This window comes from Ascaphus truei (assembly GCF_040206685.1).
Source record: "Ascaphus truei isolate aAscTru1 chromosome 12 unlocalized genomic scaffold, aAscTru1.hap1 SUPER_12_unloc_5, whole genome shotgun sequence".
In the NCBI taxonomy this organism is placed as follows: domain Eukaryota; kingdom Metazoa; phylum Chordata; class Amphibia; order Anura; family Ascaphidae; genus Ascaphus; species Ascaphus truei.
Window position 1 is genome coordinate 171,040 of NW_027453841.1, and position 13,530 is coordinate 184,569.

Sequence of the window (13,530 nt, forward strand, 5' to 3'; positions counted from 1 at the left end):
CCTTAAGAAGAATTCAAATATTATCTGTAATTATAAAGTGGAAGAATTCCCTCACTCTCACACTAAAGTGCTCATTATCCTTTGTCACCTTAAGTTATTTCTGTAAGGGTAAGCCGTTTCTCCTCTATTTTATGTTGTGCAAAGTATTGCACACAAATGACATCTTAGCACTATGTTGCAGCATAGAGATACTTATCAATAGAAGACAATGCATTTATTGAAATGGAGTTCTTTATTAAATGTTTTACAGCCAGCAGCACCCTAAAATGTATAACTTGGAAAATGTTTGAAGAATTCAGAGTGTTTTCTTCTTTAGTGTGCCACATATTCCAGTAAGTAAAGATTGCTTTGCCAAGCAGATACAAACAAAATGCAAAGTGCAGTGAAGTTTTTAATAACACGTTACCACTGAAAAAGTCAACGTAGTCAGTAGGATTTGAACCTGCGTGGGGAAACCCCAATGGATTTCAAGTCCATCGCCTTAACCACTCAGAAATGAATACATAGCTGCTAGTACTGAATACAGTTACACAGATAGCTCTTGAGCGGATATGGGTAACACTCACTAATGAATGATGACCAATATGAACTAAATAACCATGAGAACATTTTCATAAAGAGAAATACATGACTTGTTTGTACACATTGTTTAAACAACATTATCTTTGCAAAATGTTGCTTCTATTGGGTTTTTGAACAATGACGAGAAATACTTTTTGTTAACCACAATCAATGTACTGTATGAAACAGATCTGAGGCAGAAAACAAGAAAAGGGGTTAAAAGGAGTAATGGGACAATGATCTAACTTGGATGTCAGAGATTAAAAGAGCAGAGTTGGAGGGTAATTGGGGCAAGAAGAACATGGATAATTACAGGAACATGCTCCAGTGGCGTAATCGGTTAGCGCATGGTATTTATATGTCAGTATATGCTAAGCTATGCCGAGGTTGTGAGTTCAAGCCTCACCTGAAGCAAACCCTTTTTTTGTTTCATCAACCAATAGCATTGTTTGAATGTATACAATGTTAAATAAAAGGCCTATGGATGTAAATTGTAAAATGTAATCTTTTACATTAAAAACAACATTTCCGCATTTTGCTATTTGGCTTACATTGGAGCGCATGTAAAGCAGTCAAATTCAATAGGTGTCTCAATGTGGGCAAGAAGATATTGGTAATTGATGATGTATGATTTAAAAAAATAAAAAAATGAGAGCTGTCCAAGCACATTCTTCCTTTTTTCAAATCAAAATACACCAGTGGAGCCAATGCTACTCATTATTTGGGTCTAGAGGATACATATATTTCCAGATTTATATATCCTAAAAAGGCAATCTTTAATGAGCATCCTGTCTATCTGTACTAAGTAAGTGTCAGCCTATCCCCCCTTCTTAACCCAATTATTCACCTCTCACATTCGTATCTTGTTCATCATATGTAAACCACTTCTCACCTCTCTCATAATCTGTTGTTATTACATTTCCTCCACCTACCCCCTGAGAATGATTAATAAACAAATCTAAACTCAATACAAAACCTCATTAAGAGTTAAAATTCACCCTAGCAAAGTCACATTCTACCTTTCAATCAAGCCTGAAATATTTTTTCAAACACAATTTGCACCTGAATGGCGGTGGTGGAACAAAAGCTTTCTACGATTTGTTTTTAAATCCAAACAAGTATAAATCCCTCTTAAGAGTTAATCCTCACTGTAGCACAACCCCATGCTATTTCACCAAGAGTCTTCAATTGAATAAATTCTCTTATTTCTATAGGCGAGTGGATCTTGTATGTGGTAGAAACCAAGAGTGCTGAAAGAAGTTTTGCATGTACGACCACCTTTTCTTTCAGTTTTACTTGCTTTATGCTTTATCAGAGTGGGCAATCATAAATGACAACATAGAAGAGGAATAAAGAATCTTCTTTTTTTGCCAATTACATAGCAAGCTAAAGGAAAACATGCTAAAACCACATTGAAGGTTTGAGTAACACAGTTAAAGTAAATATGAAGGAACAAAGCTTGATGTTAATATTAAAGAGATTTTAAATGCCTTAAGCATAGAATAAAATATTCCAAAACATTTGAACTTTGCAACTCACTCAAAAAATCATGTCTTTTGATCAATTTTAAACAGAGGGTTCTCACTTGAGAAAGACCACTTTTTGATGGTTGAAACGTTGTGCATTTGATATAATAAATTCTTTAAATCCGTAGAGCCCTGAATCCTCCGTTTCTTTTGCTGACTTTGGAGTCTGTCATTCACAGGGACTCCCCTGGATCAGGAGCACCAGTAACAGCAAGTATCAGTTAGAGTTTTCAGTTTTTGGTGTGCAGCATTTATCTTGTTTTTTTCTGCTTTTGATCAATTTTGACATACAAAGGGTGGAGGGATACCAACATTGATCTCTTGGGTATCTAGAGGGAACTATCAATATGCAGACTATGGCAAAAGTATCAACAAAATAAACATGTCCAAGAATTAGGTATTCAATATTGTTAATCTGCAAGACAAAAACATACAGAACCCCTATAAGATCATATTGAACCCCCCCAAATAATAAATCTGATTTTAATATAACATGTTCTGTCTCTGAATTTAATATCAAAGTACAAACTACATTTGTTCTTAATGAGAATCATTCTGTTTCACAAAAGATTCCATAAAGTTTACATTTGATTAATTTCTTAATTTTCTGTAAACTTCAGGAAGTTACAGTACAATTATTACAGTACATTAATGACCATTTTTCAGTAAAATTCAAGCTAAGTTGTTTATTTCTTCAACAGGTTTAGAAAGCCCTGCTTATCTTTTGTGAATGATAACAATAAAACATTACAAATGCTTTTTCATAACAAAAAAGCTATTTGTGCTGAAGTGTGATAAGCAGTTGAACTATAACACTGATTATTCCCATTATATTTAAACAATATAGTTTTGGCAGACTGTAAAGAATGTACACATCTCAATACATGCAGTACTTAGCACAGTCCTTAAGAAGAATTCAAATATTATCTGTAATTATAAAGTGGAAGAATTCCCTCACTCTCACACTAAAGTGCTCATTATACTTTGTCACCTTAAGTTATTTCTGTAGGGGTAAGCCGTTTCTCCTCTATTTTATGTTGTGCAAAGTATTGCACACAAATGACCTCTTAGCACTATGTTGCAACATAGAGATACTTATCAATAGAAGACAATGCATTTATTGAAATGGAGTTCTTTATTAAATGTTTTACAGCCAGCAGCACACTAAAATGTATAACTTGGAAAATGTTTGAAGAATTCAGAGTGTTTTCTTCTTTAGTGTGCCACATATTCCAGTAAGTAAAGATTGCTTTGCCAAGCAGATACAAACACAATGCAAAGTGCAGTGAAGTTTTTAATAACACGTTACCACAGAAAAAGTCAACGGAGTCAGCAGGATTTGAACCTGCGCGGGGAAAACCCAATGGATTTCAAGTCCATCGCCTTAACATCTCGGCCATGACTACATAGCTGGTAGTACTGAATACAGTCACACAGATGGCTCTTGAGCGGATATGGGTAACACTCACTAATGAATGATGACCAATATGAACTAAATAACCATGAGAACATTTTCATAAAGAGAAATACATGACTTGTTTGTACACATTGTTTAAACAACATTATCTTTGTAAAATGTTGCTTCTATTGGGTTTTTGAAAAATGACGAGAAATACTTTTTGTTAACCACATTCAATGTACAGTATGAAACAGATCTGAGGCAGAAAAAAAGAAAAGGGGTTAAAAGGAGTAATGGGAAAATGATCTAACTTGGATGTCAGAGATTAAAAGAGCAGAGTTGGAGGGCAATTGGGGCAAGAAGAAGATGGATCATTACAGGAACATGCTCCAGTGGCGTAATCGGTTAGCGCACGGTACTTATATGTCAGTATATGCTAAGCTATGCCGAGGTTGTGAGTTCAAGCCTCACCTGAAGCAAACCCTTTTTTTGTTTCACCAACCAATAGCATTGTTTGAATGTATACAATGTTAAATAAAAGGCCTATGGATGTAAATTGTAAAATGTAATCTTTTACATTAAAAACAACATTTCCGCATTTTGCTATTTGGCTTACATTGGAGCGCATGTAAAGCAATCAAATTCAATAGGTGTCTCAATGTGGGCAAGAAGATATTGGTAATTGATGATGTATGATTTAAAAAAATAAAAAAATGAGAGCTGTCCAAGCAAATTCTTCCTTTTTTCAAACCAAAATACACCAGTGGAGCCAATGCTACCCATTATTTGGGTCTAGAGGATACATATATTTCCAGATGTATATATCCTAAAAAGGCAATCTTTAATGAGCATCCTGTCTATCTGTACTAAGTAAGGGTCAGCCTATCCCCCCTTCTTAACCCAACTATTCACCTCTCACATTCGTATCTTGTTCATCATATGTAAACCACTTCTCACCTCTCTCATAATCTGTTGTTATTACATTTCCTCCACCTACCCCCTGAGAATGATTAATAAACAAATCTAAACTCAATACAAAACCTCATTAAGAGTTAAAATTCACCCTAGCAAAGTCACATTCTACCTTTCAATCAAGCCTGAAATATTTTTTCAAACACAATTTGCACCTGAATGGCGGTGGTGGAACAAAAGCTTTCTACGTTTTGTTTTTAAATCCAAACAAGTATAAATCCCTCTTAAGAGTTAATCCTCACTGTAGCACAACCCCATGCTATTTCACCAAGAGTCTTCAATTGAATAAATTCTCTTATTGCTATAGGCGAGTGGATCTTGTATGTGGTAGAAACCAAGAGTGCTGAAAGAAGTTTTGCATGTACGACCACCTTTTCTTTCAGTTTTACTTGCTTTATGCTTTATGCTTTATCAGAGTGGGCAATCATAAATGACAACATAGAAGATGAATAAAGAATCTTCTTTTTTTTGCCAATTACATAGCAAGCTAAAGGAAAACATGCTAAAACCACATTGAAGATTTGAGTAACACAGTTAAAGTAAATATGAAGGAACAAGGCTTGATGTTAATATTAAAGATATTTTAAATGCCTTAAGCATAGAATAAAATATTCCAACACATTTGAACTTTGCAACTGACTCAAAAAAGCATGTCTTTTGATCAATTTTAAACAGAGGGTTCAGGGCTCTACAGATTTAAAGAATTTATTATATCAAATACACAACGTTTCAACCATCAAAAAGTGGTCTTTCTCAAGTGAGAAAGACCACTTTTTGATGGTTGAAACGTTGTGTATTTGATTTAATAAATTCTTTAAATCCGTAGAGCCCTGAACCCTCTGTTTTTTTTTGCTGACTTTGGAGTCTGTCATTCACAGGGACTCCCCTGGATCAAGAGCACCAGTAACAACAAGTATCAGTTAGAGTTTTCAGTTTTTGGATCTTGTAGTGGATCTTGTATGTGGTAGAAACCAAGAGTGCTGAAAGAAGTTTTGCATGTACGACCACCTTTTCTTTCAGTTTTACTTGCTTTATGCTTTATCAGAGTGGGCAATCATAAATGACAACATAGAAGAGGAATAAAGAATCTTCTTTTTTTGCCAATTACATAGCAAGCTAAAGGAAAACATGCTAAAACCACATTGAAGGTTTGAGTAACACAGTTAAAGTAAATATGAAGGAACAAAGCTTGATGTTAATATTAAAGATATTTTAAATGCCTTAAGCATAGAATAAAATATTCCAACACATTTGAACTTTGCAACTCACTCAAAAAATCATGTCTTTTGATAAATTTTAAACAGAGGGTTCTCACTTGAGAAAGACCACTTTTTGATGGTTGAAACGTTGTGCATTTGATATAATAAATTCTTTAAATCCGTAGAGCCCTGAATCCTCCGTTTCTTTTGCTGACTTTGGAGTCTGTCATTCACAGGGACTCCCCTGGATCAGGAGCACCAGTAACAGCAAGTATCAGTTAGAGTTTTCAGTTTTTGCTGTGCAGCATTTATCTTGTTTTTTTCTGCTTTTGATCAATATTGACATACAAAGGGTGGAGGGATACCAACATTGATCTCTTGGGTATCTAGAGGGAACTATCAATATGCAGACTATGGCAAAAGTATCAACAAAATAAACATGTCCAAGTATTAGGTATTCAATATTGTTAATCTGCAAGACAAAATCATACAGAACCCCTATAAGATTATATTGAACCTCCCCAAAAAATAAATCTGATTTTAATATAACATGTTCTGTCTCTGAATTTAATATCAAAGTACAAAGTACATTTGTTCTTAATGAGAATCATTCTGTTTCACAAAAGATTCCATAAAGTTTACATTTGATTAATTTCTTAATTTTCTGTAAACTTCAGGAAGTTACAGTACAATTATTACAGTACATTAATGACCACTTTTCAGTAAAATTCATGCTAAGTTGGTTATTTCTTCAACAGGTTTAGAAAGCCCTGCTTATCTTTTGTGAATGATAACAATAAAACATTACAAATGCTTTTTCATAACAAAAAGCTATTTGTGCTGTAGTGTGATAAGCAGTTGAACTATAACATTGATTATTCCCATTATATTTAAACAATATAGTTTTGTCAGACTGTAAAGAATGTACACATCTCAATACATGCAGTACTTAGCACAGTCCTTAAGAAGAATTCAAATATTATCTGTAATTATAAAGTGGAAGAATTCCCTCACTCTCACACTAAAGTGCTCATTATCCTTTGTCACCTTAAGTTATTTCTGTAAGGGTAAGCCGTTTCTCCTCTATTTTATGTTGTGCAAAGTATTGCACACAAATGACATCTTAGCACTATGTTGCAGCATAGAGATACTTATCAATAGAAGACAATGCATTTATTGAAATGGAGTTCTTTATTAAATGTTTTACAGCCAGCAGCACCCTAAAATGTATAACTTGGAAAATGTTTGAAGAATTCAGAGTGTTTTCTTCTTTAGTGTGCCACATATTCCAGTAAGTAAAGATTGCTTTGCCAAGCAGATACAAACAAAATGCAAAGTGCAGTGAAGTTTTTAATAACACGTTACCACTGAAAAAGTCAACGTAGTCAGTAGGATTTGAACCTGCGTGGGGAAACCCCAATGGATTTCAAGTCCATCGCCTTAACCACTCGGAAATGAATACATAGCTGCTAGTACTGAATACAGTTACACAGATAGCTCTTGAGCGGATATGGGTAACACTCACTAATGAATGATGACCAATATGAACTAAATAACCATGAGAACATTTTCATAAAGAGAAATACATGACTTGTTTGTACACATTGTTTAAACAACATTATCTTTGCAAAATGTTGCTTCTATTGGGTTTTTGAACAATGACGAGAAATACTTTTTGTTAACCACAATCAATGTACTGTATGAAACAGATCTGAGGCAGAAAACAAGAAAAGGGGTTAAAAGGAGTAATGGGACAATGATCTAACTTGGATGTCAGAGATTAAAAGAGCAGAGTTGGAGGGTAATTGGGGCAAGAAGAAGATGGATCATTACAGGAACATGCTCCAGTGGCGTAATCGGTTAGCGCACGGTACTTATATGTCAGTATATGCTAAGCTATGCCGAGGTTGTGAGTTCAAGCCTCACCTGATGCAAACCCTTTTTTTGTTTCATCAATCAATAGCATTGTTTGAATGTATACAATGTTAAATAAAAGGCCTATGGATGTAAATTGTAAAATGTAATCTTTTACATAAGAAACAACGTTTCCTCATTTTCCTATTTCGCTTACATTGGAGCGCATGTAAAGCAGTCAAATTCAATAGGTGTCTCAATGTGGGCAAGACGATATTGGTAATTGATTATGTATGATTTAAAAAAATTAAAAAATGAGAGCTGTCCAAGCACATTCTTCCTTTTTTCAAACCAAAATACACCAGTGGAACAATGCTACTCATTACTTGGGTCTAGAGGATACATATATTTCCAGATTTATATATCCTAAAAAGGCAATCTTTAATGAGCATCCTGTCAATCTGTACTATGTAAGGGTCAGCCTATCCCCCCTTCTTAACCCAACTATTCACCTCTCACATTCGTATCTTGCTCACCATATGTAAACCACTTCTCACCTCTCTCATAATCTGTTGTTATTACATTTCCTCCACCTACCCCCTGAGAATGATTAATAAACAAATCTAAACTCAATACAAAACCTCATTAAGAGTTAAAATTCACCCTAGCAAAGTCACATTCTACCTTTCAATCAAGCCTGAAATATTTTTTCAAACACAATTTGCACCTGAATGGCAGTGGTGGAACAAAAGCTTTCTACGTTTTGTTTTTAAATCCAAACAAGTATAAATCCCTCTTAACAGTTAATCCTCACTGTAGCCCAACCCCATGCTATTTCACCAAGAGTCTTCAATTGAATAAATTCTCTTATTGCTATAGGCTAGTGGATCTTGTATGTGGTAGAAACCAAGAGTGCTGAAAGAAGTTTTGCATGTACGACCACCTTTTCTTTCAGTTTTACTTGCTTTATGCTTTATCAGAGTGGGCAATCATAAATGACAACATAGAAGAGGAATAAAGAATCTTCTTTTTTTTGCCAATTACATAGCAAGCTAAAGGAAAACATGCTAAAACCACATTGAAGATTTGAGTAACACAGTTAAAGTAAATATGAAGGAACAAGGCTTGATGTTAATATTAAAGATATTTTAAATGCCTTAAGCATAGAATAAAATATTCCAACACATTTGAACTTTGCAACTGACTCAAAAAAGCATGTCTTTTGATCAATTTTAAACAGAGGGTTCAGGGCTCTACAGATTTAAAGAATTTATTATATCAAATACACAACGTTTCAACCATCAAAAAGTGGTCTTTCTCAAGTGAGAAAGACCACTTTTTGATGGTTGAAACGTTGTGTATTTGATTTAATAAATTCTTTAAATCCGTAGAGCCCTGAACCCTCTGTTTTTTTTTGCTGACTTTGGAGTCTGTCATTCACAGGGACTCCCCTGGATCAAGAGCACCAGTAACAACAAGTATCAGTTAGAGTTTTCAGTTTTTGGTGTGCAGCATTTATCTTGTTTTTTTCTGCTTTTGATCAATTTTGACATACAAAGGTTGGAGGGATACCAACATTGATCTCATGGGTATCTAGAAGGAACTATCAATATACAGACTATGGCAAAAGTATCAACAACATAAACATGTCCAAGAATTAGGTATTCAATATTGTTAATCTGCAAGACAAAAACATACAGAACCCTATAAGATCATATTGAACCCCCCAAAAAATTAAATCTGATTTTAATAAAAAATGTTCTGTCTCTGAATTTAATATCAAAGTACAAAGTACATTTGTTCTTAATGCGAATCATTCTGTTTCACAAAAGATTCCATAAAGTTTACATTTGATTAATTTCTTAATTTTCTGTAAACTTCAGGAAGTTACAGTACAATTATTACAGTACATTAATGACCATTTTTCAGTAAAATTCAAGCTAAGTTGTTTATTTCTTCAACAGGTTTAGAAAGCCCTGCTTAGCTTTTGTGAATGATAACAATAAAACATTACAAATGCTTTTTCATAACAAAAAAGCTATTTGTGCTGAAGTGTGATAAGCAGTTGAACTATAACACTGATTATTCCCATTATATTTAAACAATATAGTTTTGGCAGACTGTAAAGAATGTACACATCTCAATACATGCAGTACTTAGCACAGTCCTTAAGAAGAATTCAAATATTATCTGTAATTATAAAGTGGAAGAATTCCCTCACTCTCACACTAAAGTGCTCATTATACTTTGTCACCTTAAGTTATTTCTGTAGGGGTAAGCCGTTTCTCCTCTATTTTATGTTGTGCAAAGTATTGCACACAAATGACCTCTTAGCACTATGTTGCAGCATAGAGATACTTATCAATAGAAGACAATGCATTTATTGAAATGGAGTTCTTTATTAAATGTTTTACAGCCAGCAGCACCCTAAAATGTATAACTTGGAAAATGTTTGAAGAATTCAGAGTGTTTTCTTCTTTAGTGTGCCACATATTCCAGTAAGTAAAGTTTGCTTTGCCAAGCAGATACAAACAAAATGCAAAGTGCAGTGAAGTTTTTAATAACACGTTACCACTGAAAAAGTCAACGTAGTCAGCAGGATTTGAACCTGCGCGGGGAAACCCCAATGGATTTCAAGTCCATCGCCTTAACCACTCGGCCATGACTACATAGCTGGTAGTACTGAATACAGTCACACAGATGGCTCTTGAGCGGATATGGGTAACACTCACTAATGAATGATGACCAATATGAACTAAATAACCATGAGAACATTTTCATAAAGAGAAATACATGACTTGTTTGTACACATTGTTTAAACAACATTATCTTTGTAAAATGTTGCTTCTATTGGGTTTTTGAAAAATGACGAGAAATACTTTTTGTTAACCACATTCAATGTACAGTATGAAACAGATCTCAGGCAGAAAAAAAGAAAAGGGGTTAAAAGGAGTAATGGGAAAATGATCTAACTTGGATGTCAGAGATTAAAAGAGCAGAGTTGGAGGGCAATTGGGGCAAGAAGAAGATGAATCATTCCAGGTACATGCTCCAGTGGCGTAATCGGTTAGCGCACGGTACTTATATGTCAGTATATGCTAAGCTATGCCGAGGTTGTGAGTTCAAGCCTCACCTGAAGCAAACCCTTTTTTTGTTTCATCAACCAATAGCATTGTTTGAATGTATACAATGTTAAATAAAAGGCCTATGGATGTAAATTGTAAAATGTAATCTTTTACATTAAAAACAACATTTCCGCATTTTGCTATTTGGCTTACATTGGAGCGCATGTAAAGCAGTCAAATTCAATAGGTGTCTCAATGTGGGCAAGAAGATATTGGTAATTGATGATGTATGATTTAAAAAAATAAAAAAATGAGAGCTGTCCAAGCAAATTCTTCCTTTTTTCAAACCAAAATACACCAGTGGAGCCAATGCTACCCATTATTTGGTCTAGAGGATACATATATTTCCAGATGTATATATCCTAAAAAGGCAATCTTTAATGAGCATCCTGTCTATCTGTACTAAGTAGGGGTCAGCCTATCCCCCCTTCTTAACCCAACTATTCACCTCTCACATTCGTATCTTGTTCATCATATGTAAACCACTTCTCACCTCTCTCATAATCTGTTGTTATTACATTTCCTCCACCTACCCCCTGAGAATGATTAATAAACAAATCTAAACTCAATACAAAACCTCATTAAGAGTTAAAATTCACCCTAGCAAAGTCACATTCTACCTTTCAATCAAGCCTGAAATATATTTTCAAACACAATTTGCACCTGAATGGCGGTGGTGGAACAAAAGCTTTCTACGTTTTGTTTTTAAATCCAAACAAATATAAATCCCTCTTAAGAGTTAATCCTCACTGTAGCACAACCCCATGCTATTTCACCAGAGTCTTCAATTGAATAAATTCTCTTATTGCTATAGGCGAGTGGATCTTGTATGTGGTAGAAACCAAGAGTGCTGAAAGAAGTTTTGCATGTACGACCACCTTTTCTTTCAGTTTTACTTGCTTTATGCTTTATGCTTTATCAGAGTGGGCAATCATAAATGACAACATAGAAGAGGAATAAAGAATCTTCTTTTTTTTGCCAATTACATAGCAAGCTAAAGGAAAACATGCTAAAACCACAATGAAGATTTGAGTAACACAGTTAAAGTAAATATGAAGGAACAAGGCTTGATGTTAATATTAAAGATATTTTAAATGCCTTAAGCATAGAATAAAATATTCCAACACATTTGAACTTTGCAACTCACTCAAAAAATCATGTCTTTTGATCAATTTTAAACAGAGTGGTTGAAACGTTGTGTATTTGTGTATTTGATTTAATAAATTCTTTAAATCCGTAGAGCCCTGAACCCTCTGTTTTTTTTTGCTGACTTTGGAGTCTGTCATACACAGGGACTCCCCTGGATCAAGAGCACCAGTAACAACAAGTATCAGTTAGAGTTTTCAGTTTTTGGTGTGCAGCATTTATCTTGTTTTTTTCTGCTTTTGATCAATTTTGACATACAAAGGTTGGAGGGATACCAACATTGATCTCTTGGGTATCTAGAGGGAACTATCAATATGCAGACTATGGCAAAAGTATCAACAAAATAAACATGTCCATGAATTAGGTATTCAATATTGTTAATCTGCAAGACAAAAACATACAGAACCCCTAAAAGATCATATTGAACCCCCCAAAAAATTAAATCTGATTTTAATATAAAATGTTCTATCTCTGAATTTAATATCAAAGTACAAAGTACATTTGATCTTAATGCAAATCATTCTGTTTCACAAAAGATTCCATAAAGTTTACATTTGATTAATTTCTTACTTTTCTGTAAACTTCAGGAAGTTACAGTACAATTATTACAGTACATTAATGACCATTTTTCAGTAAAATTCAAGCTAAGTTGTTTATTTCTTCAACAGGTTTAGAAAGCCCTGCTTATCTTTTGTGAATGATAACAATAAAACATTACAAATGCTTTTTCATAACAAAAAGCTATTTGTGCTGAAGTGTGATAAGCAGTTGAACTATAACATTGATTATTCCCATTATATTTAAACAATATAGTTTTGGCAGACTGTATAGAATGTACACATCTCAATACATGCAGTACTTAGCACAGTCCTTAAGAAGAATTCAAATATTATCTGTAATTATAAAGTGGAAGAATTCCCTCACTCTCACACTAAAGTGCTCATTATCCTTTGTCACCTTAAGTTATTTCTGTAGGGGTAAGCCGTTTCTCCTCTATTTTATTGTAGCCCTTTTTGTGACTGCATGCACTAAGGAACTACGGTGTTGCATGTACCTGTGGCTTCAGGAGCTCTGAGCCTCCGCTATTTGGGAGCCTGGGGTCATACCCTTACTTATCACGGTGCAGCGCCTCCACTTGCCCAGGATCCCCATGATAGAGAATATACCCTAAGCAAGAACATAACAACCATATTGTGCAACAGCAACCTTTTATGTATTATGCATACTGAACGGAATAAATGCAGAATATATATCTTAACGCTACACACACACAGTGGCTCGGCCACACCTTATCAGGGATAATGTTCTGTACACAGGTGGCTCTGCCACTCTCCCTAGGAGTGTGTCCTATAACCAGTATCTGTATTGTACCATATGGTTTCACACTGATGCCCCAATTAGTTAGTGGGAGGCGGGATCAGCGCCTGTTGACCGGTGTAGGTGCACTTGTAGACAATGATACCTTCCGGTCACTGCGATGACCGTCACACTCCACACAGGGTCCTTAGCGTTGTTCCAGCCTTTCGCTGACACTCCGTTATGCTGCGCCGTCTGTATCCAATCCAAGATGGCGACCGCAGCTCCGCAGCTCCAACCGCACTAAAGGGAAACGTCCCTAACAGCTATGGGCATCCCTACAAAACGGCACCCTACGATGACAGGGGAATGCTCCTCGGGCCTGGGGAATGTCTCTCACCTAAGCGAGAAGGTCACTGACCCTCCGCTCACGCACACGAGGTTCCGCCAAC

At 35.1% G+C, this 13,530-nt stretch overlaps 5 non-coding genes across 5 annotated transcripts; 3 read left to right on the top strand and 2 right to left on the bottom strand.

Annotated features, from left to right (window-relative positions):
• The first annotated feature begins 882 nt into the window (after positions 1-882).
• TRNAI-UAU (transfer RNA isoleucine (anticodon UAU)) lies at positions 883-975 on the top strand. The gene is given in 2 exon segments: positions 883-920; positions 940-975. It is a non-coding gene; the product is annotated as a tRNA-Ile (tRNA).
• Positions 976-3,411: 2,436 nt separating this feature from the next.
• TRNAS-UGA (transfer RNA serine (anticodon UGA)) lies at positions 3,412-3,493 on the bottom strand. Its single transcript has one exon. It is a non-coding gene; the product is annotated as a tRNA-Ser (tRNA).
• Positions 3,494-3,872: 379 nt separating this feature from the next.
• Positions 3,873-3,965, top strand: TRNAI-UAU (transfer RNA isoleucine (anticodon UAU)). The gene is given in 2 exon segments: positions 3,873-3,910; positions 3,930-3,965. It is a non-coding gene; the product is annotated as a tRNA-Ile (tRNA).
• Positions 3,966-10,098: 6,133 nt separating this feature from the next.
• On the bottom strand, positions 10,099-10,180 carry TRNAS-UGA (transfer RNA serine (anticodon UGA)). The gene has a single exon. It is a non-coding gene; the product is annotated as a tRNA-Ser (tRNA).
• Positions 10,181-10,559: 379 nt separating this feature from the next.
• Positions 10,560-10,652, top strand: TRNAI-UAU (transfer RNA isoleucine (anticodon UAU)). The gene is given in 2 exon segments: positions 10,560-10,597; positions 10,617-10,652. It is a non-coding gene; the product is annotated as a tRNA-Ile (tRNA).
• The last annotated feature ends 2,878 nt before the right edge of the window (positions 10,653-13,530 follow it).